The 12,308-nt window shown below is 42.2% G+C and overlaps 1 pseudogene across 1 annotated transcript; it reads right to left on the reverse strand.

Annotated features, from left to right (window-relative positions):
• Positions 1-1,107: 1,107 nt before the first annotated feature.
• Positions 1,108-11,862, reverse strand: LOC308360186 (peptidase M20 domain-containing protein 2-like; annotated as a pseudogene). The gene is made up of 7 exons: positions 11,449-11,862; positions 3,893-4,041; positions 3,020-3,157; positions 2,770-2,924; positions 2,476-2,602; positions 1,413-1,520; positions 1,108-1,247 (listed from the first exon to the last, which is right to left on the reverse strand). The product of its transcript is annotated as a peptidase M20 domain-containing protein 2-like (transcript).
• Between the last annotated feature and the right edge of the window lie 446 nt (positions 11,863-12,308).

A 12,308-nucleotide genomic window follows, 5' to 3' on the forward strand; every position in this document is an offset into this window, starting at 1 on the left:
AATGAAATGCAGTGAAGGGGCGGGGAATTCCCAGACAAACACAAGACAAAGCAAGACGGCAAATAAGCTACTTACTAGTTCGGCAGACAGAGAAACCGCGCGGCTTTAGGCAAACCTACATAACCCGGTAATATGCCTACGGACCCTGGTATGGCAATGGCACGGAAGCGATTCTCCATATTAAAAGTCATTGTAGCGCCCCAATTTTAAGCTGTTATTTTAAGATAAAACTGCTTACCCTAACCCTAACCCTGAAGTACAATTACTGAATAATGCCACTTTAATGGCATAAATGGTGTCCAAAACAAAACAAAACTACAGGTACAAAATAGTACATAATAAAACTACTAATCAAATCATCGATGGGGTTTCTCAAAAGTGTTGTTGGTGAAATAAACAAATCAACAGTGCCAGTTAAAAGCACTTGTTTCATGTATGGGGTCATCAATACTGTACTAATACTAAGATGCCAAAGCATTCCATTCTGCCATTATGTTTCCAATTCACTACAGTTTATGAAATTCATTGGCTTTGCATTTTTTCCATGCTGCTCTCTCCAATGAATGTCCCAATTCATATAGTTGCCATTTAGCGTCTGTTTCCCATTCACCAACTTCATTATTGTGTATGTGTTGCATGAAAAATAATTCTGTTAAGTTGGGACATCTAATTCTCCTTATTTCTGTTCAAGTAACGCTATAAATTGGATTCTCTTCAAAGACTCTTCAAGTCTTGTCTGTTATTCCAAATACAATTTGAAATAATTGTATTCCTTATTTTTAAATACAATCCTGGTATTGCTTGGAATAGAAATACGAGGACCATAACTTTGTATTGTTTCTACTCTTCTTAGTACTCCGTCTGGTATTGATCTCCATCTGTTCAAATCCTGTTTTAAGTTAATTCCAGAAATACAGTATTTATCCTCATACAGTTCATCTCAATTCTCACTTATATTGATACCCAAGTATTTTTTGTGTGTGTGTCCCATTTAAGTTCATAACAACCTTTCAAAGCTTGGCTAATTTCCTTAACAATTGTTAATGATTTGCATTACCCAGAGTTGAGGCCCTGATGTCTTTGGGCCCTGGTAAATCTTCTTTTCAGCTACTTATCTTTTTTCATCTTAACCTCATTAAACTCTGTTTTCACCCTCTGCATCATCTGTGGGCAGAAAAGGACATCAAGGGCAGTCATGGCCAAAGCTTTGGCTGTCCGCAAAGTGTAGAACTGGGCTGTCTCTGAGCCTAAAGAACAAGACATTATTAAACATAATTAGAAAATGGCCAGAAAGGACATGGCAGTCGAATTGAAAAGAGACCTGATGTAATCTAGCTGTAGATTAAGTCTAGAAATGAAGTAAACAAATGTATATAATCACATTCTAATTTAAAAACGCTCTTGAGACCCACCAGCAGCTACGGTGTATTCTTTTGTATGGTTTAAAGCATCAGACCCAATGTAGAAGTAGGGGTGAATTCCAGGCACAACAAATGATACATTCCCAAAATCTGTTGAACCTGAAAGAATGAGAAATACACTTTTAGAAGATCCAGTGGAATGGAGAGGCTTGCATGTGTCCTTCAATTCTTCTGTCAGTTGAACCCATAAAGGGGTTCAACTGGGTATGAATCTGAATGAATGTTGGTGGTGGTCGGAGGGGACGTTGGCGCTGATTGGCTGCCACGCTTCCGTCAGTCTGCCCCAGGGCAGCTGTGGCTACTGATGTAGCTTACCACCACTGGTATGACTGTCTGAATGAATGGACTGGTCCGGACTACTCTGTAAAGCGTCTTCGGCTATATAGAGAGCTGTATTTTTAATATTATGAATGACTAAAAACAAAACCAGTGCTAACATAACTTTCAACTGGGGCTATTAAAACTCACCCCAACAGGTTATGACTAAAAAAACTGTCTAGAAACAAGGACAAGGTAAAACAAATGCCAAAGACTTGCAATTGAGATATAATGATGCACTTATTGTAATTACTTTTTCTAAGTTTTAATTTAACTGAGGTACAACTCTTTGTTCGGGGGTAAAAATAAAAGTGCTTCTAGACTTGTGTATGGTGTGACAATATAACCAACAGCATGCACTAGAAAGGTCATTTTATTAACTTTTTGTCCATTGCTGTACCTCCAAGAATCTGTACCTTAACATTGCTAGTACATACAGTACACCTACGTATAACTCAGTATTTTACCTTAGTCACATGTCCATACATGAGAATGTGAGGATATCCTCCCATCCTCTCATATCCTGACTGATATGCAAGCTTATTGTCTGAGGTACATAACCAAGCAATATATCTGCACATGTGCTCAACAAAGTGGTAGAATATAATGATATGTGCAGAGTTGAAATTTTGTTCTGTGTACAAACATGACATACTGTACATGTTTATATGTTATGTGGACCATATGTGTGGTAAATGGAAAGGTTTCTATGGACAAAAAATGTGTTCATGCTTACCATCAGAGTCATTGATGTCTGTGATGAACTCCATGCCTAGAGCTTTTCCATTTTGTTCAAACAGCCTTTCCAGGGTAGGAATACGCAACAAGTCATGGAATTCATTTTTGGCAAATATAACCTCTACCTAGAAGTGGCATTATGGCAAATAATATTATTTAGTTCAATATTTTTTACACAGAAAGTTAATATATTGGTAAGTTAACAGTTCATTTACAGGGTGAATACATATGTAGTGCATATCTGTTAAACAACTGAGGAATTGTATTAAATTAAATCATTCATTCAATTTACCTCACAACCTGTTGCCATGGCTGCTGCTTTGAAGCACCTTTCAGCCTTGGCTCGGATGGCTGGCAGGTCTTTGGATGCCGGTGTACGCAGGTAATATTCAAGTTCAGTAAAGTCTGGGATGATGTTGGGTTTAGCCCCACCTTGACGAATAATACCTGCACATACACATCAAGAGTCCATGAGGCGCTGTGTATTAGACAAGGTAAATGTATCATGTGTTTGACTATGTGGGACATATGCTCCACATCACCTTGTACTCTCCATTCTGGCCTCAACTGCTGTCTGAGAACAGAGAGGTTGTTATAGGCAAGGACAGCTGCATCCATTGATCCCTTCCCAAGGATAGGCTGCAGCATGGGCGGCTTTACCATGGTACCTCACAACAACACTGAGGAGAAACAAGTGCACATGCACATACAAATTACTAAATTGCCTCTGCAAATTACTAGCTTGTGCTGCTAGTAATGCAGCTTTTTTAAGCATGGGATCAGAGCATTTCCTTATTTCCTAACCTTTTTTTCTTCCTCAAATGTATCTTGTATGATAACAATAATATTGTTAGAGCAAGAAAATAATATAATCCCTGAATAGGAAAAGGAAGCATAACAGGCAGCCTGATCATGCTGTGTTAAAACATTCCTGGAGATTTAATGCACATGCAAATTTTTGTCAGCTACGGGGAATAAATGGCCATCAGCAAGACTTTCCTGAATATGTCTATCTTATCACATAAATAACCCTATTATGATTTTAAAACAGTCTGGAATGGCATGACAAATTATTACAATTTACAACAATCACACACGTTATTCTTTAATATGTAATGGCTAACTGAAAACTGAAAAAAAAATCATGATAAACCTTGATACACTATCACTTCCAAATTGAATAAATATATGGTTCGAAATCAATAAATATATGGTTCCCTGCGTTGGTTATAGAAGAATTTGACAGGCCGCCTACAGAGAGAGCCCGGGCATCAATATTAATGTTCATCGTTTTTCGAATGAGTTTTATGTTAACAATTGTTGTAATGTTTTGGAATCCACATAGTTTTGGCCATGCATGGTTTTACTACTGCATCTTCTACATCCAAAGCCATATACAAGGGCACTGCTCTTACTCAGTCTCTGCCAGAAGTGGCAAATAGGTGGCGTTCTCTTGTGAGGGATGTGCCATGAACACCACATCTAGCCCCTCAAAGGCCCCCATGTCAATCAGGTCAATCTTTCCCCCACCAGCTTCCTCTGCAGGAGTTCCAATCACAGTTATCTGAAAAAGACAAAAATGTGCATTATTTAAAGGCACCCAGTGCAACATTAGGGCATCAAAATGGAAATATTCTGGATAAGACAATCTTTATGATATTGACATTTACTTCACCATATTAGTACATTTGCATCATTATTTGATACTTTGGGCGTTAAAAAGAGCGCTAAAACTAGCCGCAAGAGTGTAGCCCTTTATTTATTGGTGCCACCAATAAATAAAGATTTGAAAAAAAAATGGCCTCTCCCCACCGGCGGCGCTGGCAGGGCGATTTTCTATCAGTTCTCACCACACAACGACGTCTCATCTTTGCTCCTTGAATGTCGATATGTAATGGTATGGAGTTATTGAAACTTACTACGTGTAAAAAAGACTAGAAATTGAATGTTTATTTTTCGAGTCTCAAGCCTCTAATGTTGCACTGGGTGCCTTTACATTTGCAAATCATAGCTCTTAGTTACTTTTCTGTAGCATTTTACGTGAAAATAGTGAAGAGGCCCAGGTCTTCCCAAACACAGCTTACGCTGTAGGCTAGTCTGATTTCACAAACCTACAGTGTTGTGCAAGATCTCACCTCTCATGAACTAGTTAAAAGTTTTGTTCATACAAGTAAACATGAATATTTCACATTCATACGTAGTTCACCATTTAAATTCCGAACTAGTGTAGGATAAAAAGTATATGTTTCTCATTTAATTAATTAGGTTAGTATAGTATTCCACAGTATAACTTGAATTGAATTGGAACTTAGTTTGGCCATGTGTCCTCCTGTGTGACCCTTTGTGGAATGTTTTGATGAACTCAGGGAGTCATTTGATGAACTCAGGGAGTCACTGGGATGCACCCATGGCTTGGGGTGAGGGGGTCCTATGTAAATATTCTTATCTCTGGGGAAGGCCAGGTGGCCACATCGTAAAAATCCTAGGGAGGGGTATTTTTGAAGTATAAGGCCAAGGCCAGACTAAGCGGATTTTCATACTTTCCGGAACGTACCTTGACAAAATGGCCTCCCGGCCAGATAAATCTGCCATTTGGAGCGTTACTTTCCGTCAAGGTTAGAATCCCCTCTCCAGAGTGGGAAGGTTGCAATCTACCCTGCTATCAGGGCCTGTCTGGCCGCAAATCGGGTTTGAATCCGCGAATCTGATGACGTAATTATTCCACGTGAACGCTGGAAGCTGTCAAGTAGTCACGTACATCTTCCCAATCGCAATAAAAACAAAAAAATGTAAGTCTTCTGTTCTGTTTATTGCTGGCAAACAACGATCTAAGAAGGGCACGTTTTATTCACTGAGTTACCAAAGCAGTCTTCTTTATGGGGACTAATTTGCAGTGCACTGAATTACACAACTAATATTACTAGATACATATAATAGTGGACATTACACTGGGCAACATGGATCTCATTCATATCTCATCGAGTCGAAATCTTAGCAGGATTGAACACATCTTTATTACAGCGTATCAACATAAGAACAGAACATAGCTAAATCTCCGCTTAGCGTGCTAATCACTACTAATAGCACTAGAAGGTAGCCCAAAATGTGGTATTTAATACACACGATCTATCACAGTAGCAACTTCATGAAAACCCTTACTTTCATTAGGTATGCACATAATGCATCACATACAGGTCGAACAATGATGATTTAAGCATAGGAAATGTATAAGGCACAGTATGGTCAACTACTTGGCGACAAACTGAACTGTCAATAACTTAACTAGTTGTAACTTGTCGTCGTCTTCTTCTCCGAGTCTTCTTCTCCATTTCCGGTAGCACCCTTCACAGCGCCACCAACAGGCCTTGCATATGTACTACAGCATATTCACCAGTTTCAATGGGTGTGTGTGGCCGTAGAACAGCGCAGCACAGCTTTGTCTGGCCGCTGTCACATGATGGCCCTTTCATGTGACATGGATGGGAGTCTCACACGCAAAGTTGTGTATCAAAATAACATTTATTAAAGGATAGTAGGAACAGTCAGTGTAATTGTCTAAAATCAAAGTGTGGTGCAAGCGGGTGTCTCAGTAAGGTACACATGTTTAGACAAACAAACAAAACAACACGTCGAGGAGAGGGAGCCTCCTGCACTCTGCACCAAGGCCTTCTTATGGTGCAGTTCATCAAGGCCTGATTCCTCACACCTGCGCAGACTCTGCTACCTCAGCTGTGGACAATAGAGAGCACTGGTAACAGGGGGCGGGGCAGACCAGGCTGGGTCGTAACACCCCCCCTCTTAAGACAGACGACTCACCTTGGTGAGACGTCTGCCACAAGAGTGAACCAACAAAACAAACAACCAACCAAATAATTTGATGTCAATACAAATTTCAAAGGGCACAATTTATATTAGGCACCAAAACCACCACCAAGAAAAATTCCCATTTACCCCAATAACACCTCATTCACCACCAGTCTTTGTACCCCACTACCCTCCATTTCCCCCAAACCTCAATAGCCCAGTACAGCCAGCAATCTCCCGGCACCTGGAAGAAGCAGATTAAGGGACAGACTGGACAAGAGACAGGAGAGACAAGACATGGGGACAAAAACATTATAGGCAGGAGACAGTCAGCCAGTAACCAGGGCATGGGAAACGCACCCCCATACCATTTACCAAATCTTTTGTATGGTGAAACTCTAAGTAATTGGTCTGCTAAAACCTAAAAACTTCCGTTTCCTCGGCGCAACCCGATAAAAACATTGACGGATGGGCTGAGCATCGCCCACCTCAACATCATGCTGTTCTCCACCTGTACCAAAAGAAGTATTAGAACAAAACAGATCATAACACAGAATATTTGCCTTTAACTCTCCCTTCCCCTCCGAAGGAAGGTGTTTCAAAAAACGTTTCTCGTTTGCAGAATGTTGCCAACGGGGTTGCAATACCGCATCATGTGCACCAATCATATCCTCATCTACTGCCACTAGATGAGGACTGACGGGCCCACAATCAACGGTACCCACTGTAGCATGCTCACCCTCAGACACGGTGGTATTTAGCCCCTCAGCTACCTCACAGTCATCTTTCCGTGTTCCAATCAAATCAGCACGGGGGAAAGCAGACGGCAAACCAGACACAACTGGACAGCTCTGTTCCTCCCTTTGCTCTGCCTCTTTCGTGTGACTTATTTCTCGAGTCACCGCACAAACAGCAGAGACGTCCGTACATTTCCCTGCACAGTCAGACCCCTTAGACAACCTAGGCTCAACCTCAACCACAACCGGAGGAGGTGGAACATCGGCGCAAACAATCGGACCACAAAGCCCACTACCAATATCCTCGTCCACCGTCGGAACGTGCAACGAAGGGCGCACGGCCACGACAACAGCATCATGCACACAATTGACCATAGGCAACAGGCCAGCCCCAGGACCAGTTGGTGGAGGCGACGGCCGACAAAGCAAACCCAACTTTGCCAACGCTAACTGGAAATCCTGCCGCTCTCGTGCTATCTCCTGCGCTATAACTTTTTGCCGGCATATTTCTAATTGCAATAAAGCTTTTTGCTCCGCAAATGTCAAACTACTTCTTCCATACCCGTACTCCATTTTTAAATGCGACTTGGTATTAAAACAGCGGAGAACAAATTTCCTGCCAATACCACAAGGAGCTGCCCGGCATCTATCAAAAAAAAAAATACCCTATTTCCACAACCTACGTCTTCAGCGTGGCCGCCTGCGATTTGACTGCTAACCAGCCACCCCACGTTCGCCACACCAATTTAACCTATATACGTACGTTTAACCAAAACAACAAACTTTTTGGCGTCTCACCTATTACCGGGATTGCACTTAGCTCAACTTGCCCTATTTAGGTTCTCCACCAGGCCAAACCAGAACAACATTTACACAAGAAAACGCAGCCCTGCATCTCAGTGCAGGACTCCCGTGAAACTTCCTCTCCACGTCATATTACTCCCGTTCTCGACTCCAAACTACACAATCATTGCGTTGAACTCCCAACCAATTTTTTCTAAACAAACACGACTGAAATCACTGAACTGGGAAGCCATCCCCCCAGCATTTCAGCTCGCCAAAAAAAAATATCCAAAAATCGTGCGCTAACGGAAAAATATTCAAACAATCTTACCAATTTTAGCCACGACCACGAATTCAATCCTGGCTGAGCCCCCATCTGTCACATGATGGCCCTTTCATGTGACATGGATGGGAGTCTCACACGCAAAGTTGTGTATCAAAATAACATTTATTAAAGGATAGTAGGAACAGTCAGTGTAATTGTCTAAAATCAAAGTGTGGTGCAAGCGGGTGTCTCAGTAAGGTACACATGTTTAGACAAACAAACAAAACAACACGTCGAGGAGAGGGAGCCTCCTGCACTCTGCACCAAGGCCTTCTTATGGTGCAGTTCATCAAGGCCTGATTCCTCACACCTGCGCAGACTCTGCTACCTCAGCTGTGGACAATAGAGAGCACTGGTAACAGGGGGCGGGGCAGACCAGGCTGGGTCGTAACACCGCGATTGACTAAACCCGAATACGTTCCGGAAAGTATGAAAATCCGCTGAGTCTGGCCTTGGCCTAAGAAGTGACTCTGCCCATGGATGTGTGGGCTTGTTACTGAATTGTCATGATTGTAACATTGCTCCCGGTATCGTGAATAAATCTGCAGTACCACTCCAGTTGTCTGTGAGTAATTTTGACCACACTAGTTCAGTTCACTTCATAGTTTTAAGGTGGAAAGTGAGAATGAAAGTCTTAACTTGTTTTTGGTCTACATGTGTGTGCGATGAATCATGGGTAACGTAGTGCGAAGTCGAGTTAGTTTGTTTAGGTTAGGCTTCATCATGGACATTTTTGGAATTTTACGGGCACTGAGCAACGACATGGTGCAAGCATTTGATTTAGACAGCATCTCTCCTCAGGAGAAGGAGAACCTTCCGTAATGTTTTAGCTAGACCTCAGATCATATGAACGTGTTCACCGTTCAAATGGATTATTTGTAATTAAGTTGCGTTCAGTCCATCGTTCTTATAGAAAAAAATGAACGCGTTCATGCACAACACTGTAAGCCCATTTGGCTATATGCCTTGATCCATACCAATTAATTCATGGGAGAGGCGTGTAACCAAAAGTAACACAGTATTTACAATTATGACATTTAAAGCAAGAATTGTCATATGCACACAACTTTTCAAAACTTGACATTTTGGGCATTTTACCTTCCCCGCAAACAGGGAACGTTAACAGGACATTCGCAAGGTCCCCAATCGTCCCCAATTGGTCCCCGGCACAACGTTCGCTAAAGGACGTTACCAGAACGTTTTTGACGTTCGTAGCAAGTCTACATTTGGTCCTTCTGTGACGTTCGCATGAGTCTTAAATCGGACTTTTAGGAAACATTATAATTTGGTCTCTCAGCACACGTCCCCAGGACGTCCTTCAAAAACGTCCCTGTTACCTTATCCTGCAGGTCCTCTGCGTGACGTTCGCATGAGCCTTTAAACGTACTACTAGGGAACGTTCTTATTTGGTCTCTCAGCATACGTCCCCAGGACATCCTTTAAAAACGTCCCCGTAACCTTTACCTGTGGTCCTCTGCGGGACGTTCGCATTCGGTCCTTCCAAAACGTCCCCTTGACGTCCTCTGATGGTCCTCTCTGAACCAGAGGTTCCGCTAGAGAAAAATGTTTTTCATTTGCGAGACATTTTAATGATAAGCCGGCCAAATATCTATTTCTGCTTCTAAATTAGCCTATTGAAGAAAACTGATGGCCTGCATAGCTTAAATAATAACATAATCAGGTAGTTTAGAATGCAACATGTTTATTTTCCTAAGTTTACAATTGGAAACAAAAACATTAATGTCTGATGCGCGTCAATAAGTGGCCTTTAATCGCAACCTGCTGTGGCGTTAAAATGAGCGCCGCAACATGGTCATTGCTCTGTTCAATGAGAGCAGAGATTCTAAAATTATTCGACCCTCTTGTGAATCCTTTGCGTAGCCTTTTCAAAGTGCTAACAGAACATTTTACTGTGACTATCAATATCCTCGCACCTTAGAACTTGTCACTCCATAACGACATAAACGCCCGACATTTCGGACTTTTCTCTGGTGAAGCTGTTCGAACATCTAGGGCTTCAGGTATTCAGTTTTTGGAAAGTTCAATTTCTACATGAACTAGTTCAGTTCATTGTTCATAATTAAAACATTTTAACTAAGTTCACAGCTCCAATTTTCAATATGCTGCGAGTGCGAGCTCTGGCGGCTCCGGCGCACTCACGTACGGGCAGTATAATGCAACACATGCGTGTTGTTAAATAACTTTCTAACGGCAGATTAGCCTGTTCCTTTAAAACATAATAAGGGCAGTGCACGTTTGCTTTATAGGCCTAAATATTTGGATTGTTGTCAAATCCAGATTGTGTTTGCGAGACGGGATGTTTAAGAAATTCCAACCAGACAATTTGACCGGTGAGCTTTCTGTTGCAGCATCTTTGAAGGCCTGTGGAAAGCTCAATGTTAACGCTAGACTTGATAGACCTTCCTATGTAGGCTATGCATTGTATTGGAATCATGCAGACATTACATTTATAGCACAGATCAGTAGAGAAGCATTCATATTTATTTTATTTCATCATTCTTAGTTTGGCTAGTTATTCTGCCTCCCTACCCGCTCGTCCGTGCCATGGATGTTAATTAAAAAAGGAATCATTACGGAAAACCCTCAATGCGTAGTGACTGAGATCGCTACAATATGCTTTTTCTCAAACCCTCGGAAAAAATGACTAAGTTTGTTGGCTGTCTCACACTGTGATAAAGGTGTTAAAGTGACTCAATGAGAACCAGACAATGGTAGTGAAGTGGTAGCGAAGTGGTTTAGTGATAGGAAGGTTTACGGTTCAATTCCCATGCCTCGCAATCAAGTTTGAAAGCGCGTTTGTGTCTATGTATATCATATGAAATGTGCTATATAAATAAACTTGAACTTGTGTGTGTGTGTGAGCCATGTAAGCGAAATGACGGCTCCGCGATCTATTATTATTTTATTTTTTTCATTTAGCTCAGCAAAAACACCGTGCCTGCTACGTCCGCGGTGCGTCCTTGAATAACGTCCCCAGGACGTCTAAAACAAGGTTTCCAGAAGTCACCACAATGCCCTCAGGATGTTCTTGCAACTTCCTGCAGAACGTTCCCAGGACCTATAGAAACACATTTTCCAGACGTCACCGCAATGTCCTAGGGACGTTCTTGCAACGTCCTGCAGAACGTCCCCAGGACCTATAGAAAACGTTTCCCAATTGTCACCGCAACGTCCTCGGGACGGTCTTGGAACGTCGTGCAAAACGTCCTAAAGTTGTCAAGGGAACCATACACATTTACGCTTTTAGAACGTTCAGAGAGACCATTACAGGACGTCGAGGGGACGTCATTTTGCTTACAGGGTTAACACTTGGGCAGTCTGACAGAGTCGCCAACAAAGCCTTGAAGCCTGCTGCTGCCGCTACCCCCACTTCTGCTATCAAATTGTGGCCACAAGCGTGCCCAATTCCAGGCAAAGCATCGTATTCACACAAGAAACCAATATTAACTTCTGTGTCACCGCCTTTTCCTCCAAAAGGTCCCCATGTTGCGCGGAATGCAGTTTCAAGCTTATAGTGACCCTCTACCATCCATCCCTTGTCCTCACTGAAAAACCTGATCAATCTGTCATGCGCTTTTTTCTCTTCATAAGCGAGCTCTGGACAACTCCATATGTCTTGGCTCATGTGCCAAAATTTCTCCTTGGCTTCTTCGATCTTGTTACCAACTTGTCTTTTCAAATCTTGAAGATTCGACACTTCTTGCAGCGTTGTCATCGTAGACTTGTGTTTCGTGGTAAACTTTGGCTTTAAAACTTGGCCGACGGTCGTGTCGTGACTCGTGTTCGAGGACAAATATGACGCTGTAAATGGTTAGCCAGCAAGGTGGGTAATTGTTTGTACTTTGGTATCGTGCTGTTATATAATTCATACTGATTACCTTTAGCCCCTGAAGTCATATAGTTCCTGTATTATGCTGAGCTAAGAGGAATGGCTTATTGTGTTCAAATGGAGGAAATCTGGAAATGTGTTGAAATATCAAAGCGAATGTATAAAAATATGGTAACAGTGAACTGATCAACATAGTCTCATGTCGCGGACCCCCTGCAATGCCGTCGCGGACCACCAGGGGGCCACGGACCCCTGGTTGAAAACCCCTGCATTAGAGGAAAGGTAAGGAGAGGGAGAAGAAGTGCATGTAAGGAAAGGAGGTGCTCTCTGAA

The sequence above is a fragment of the Sprattus sprattus genome (assembly GCF_963457725.1).
Source record: "Sprattus sprattus genome assembly, chromosome: 2".
Lineage (NCBI taxonomy): Eukaryota > Metazoa > Chordata > Actinopteri > Clupeiformes > Clupeidae > Sprattus > Sprattus sprattus.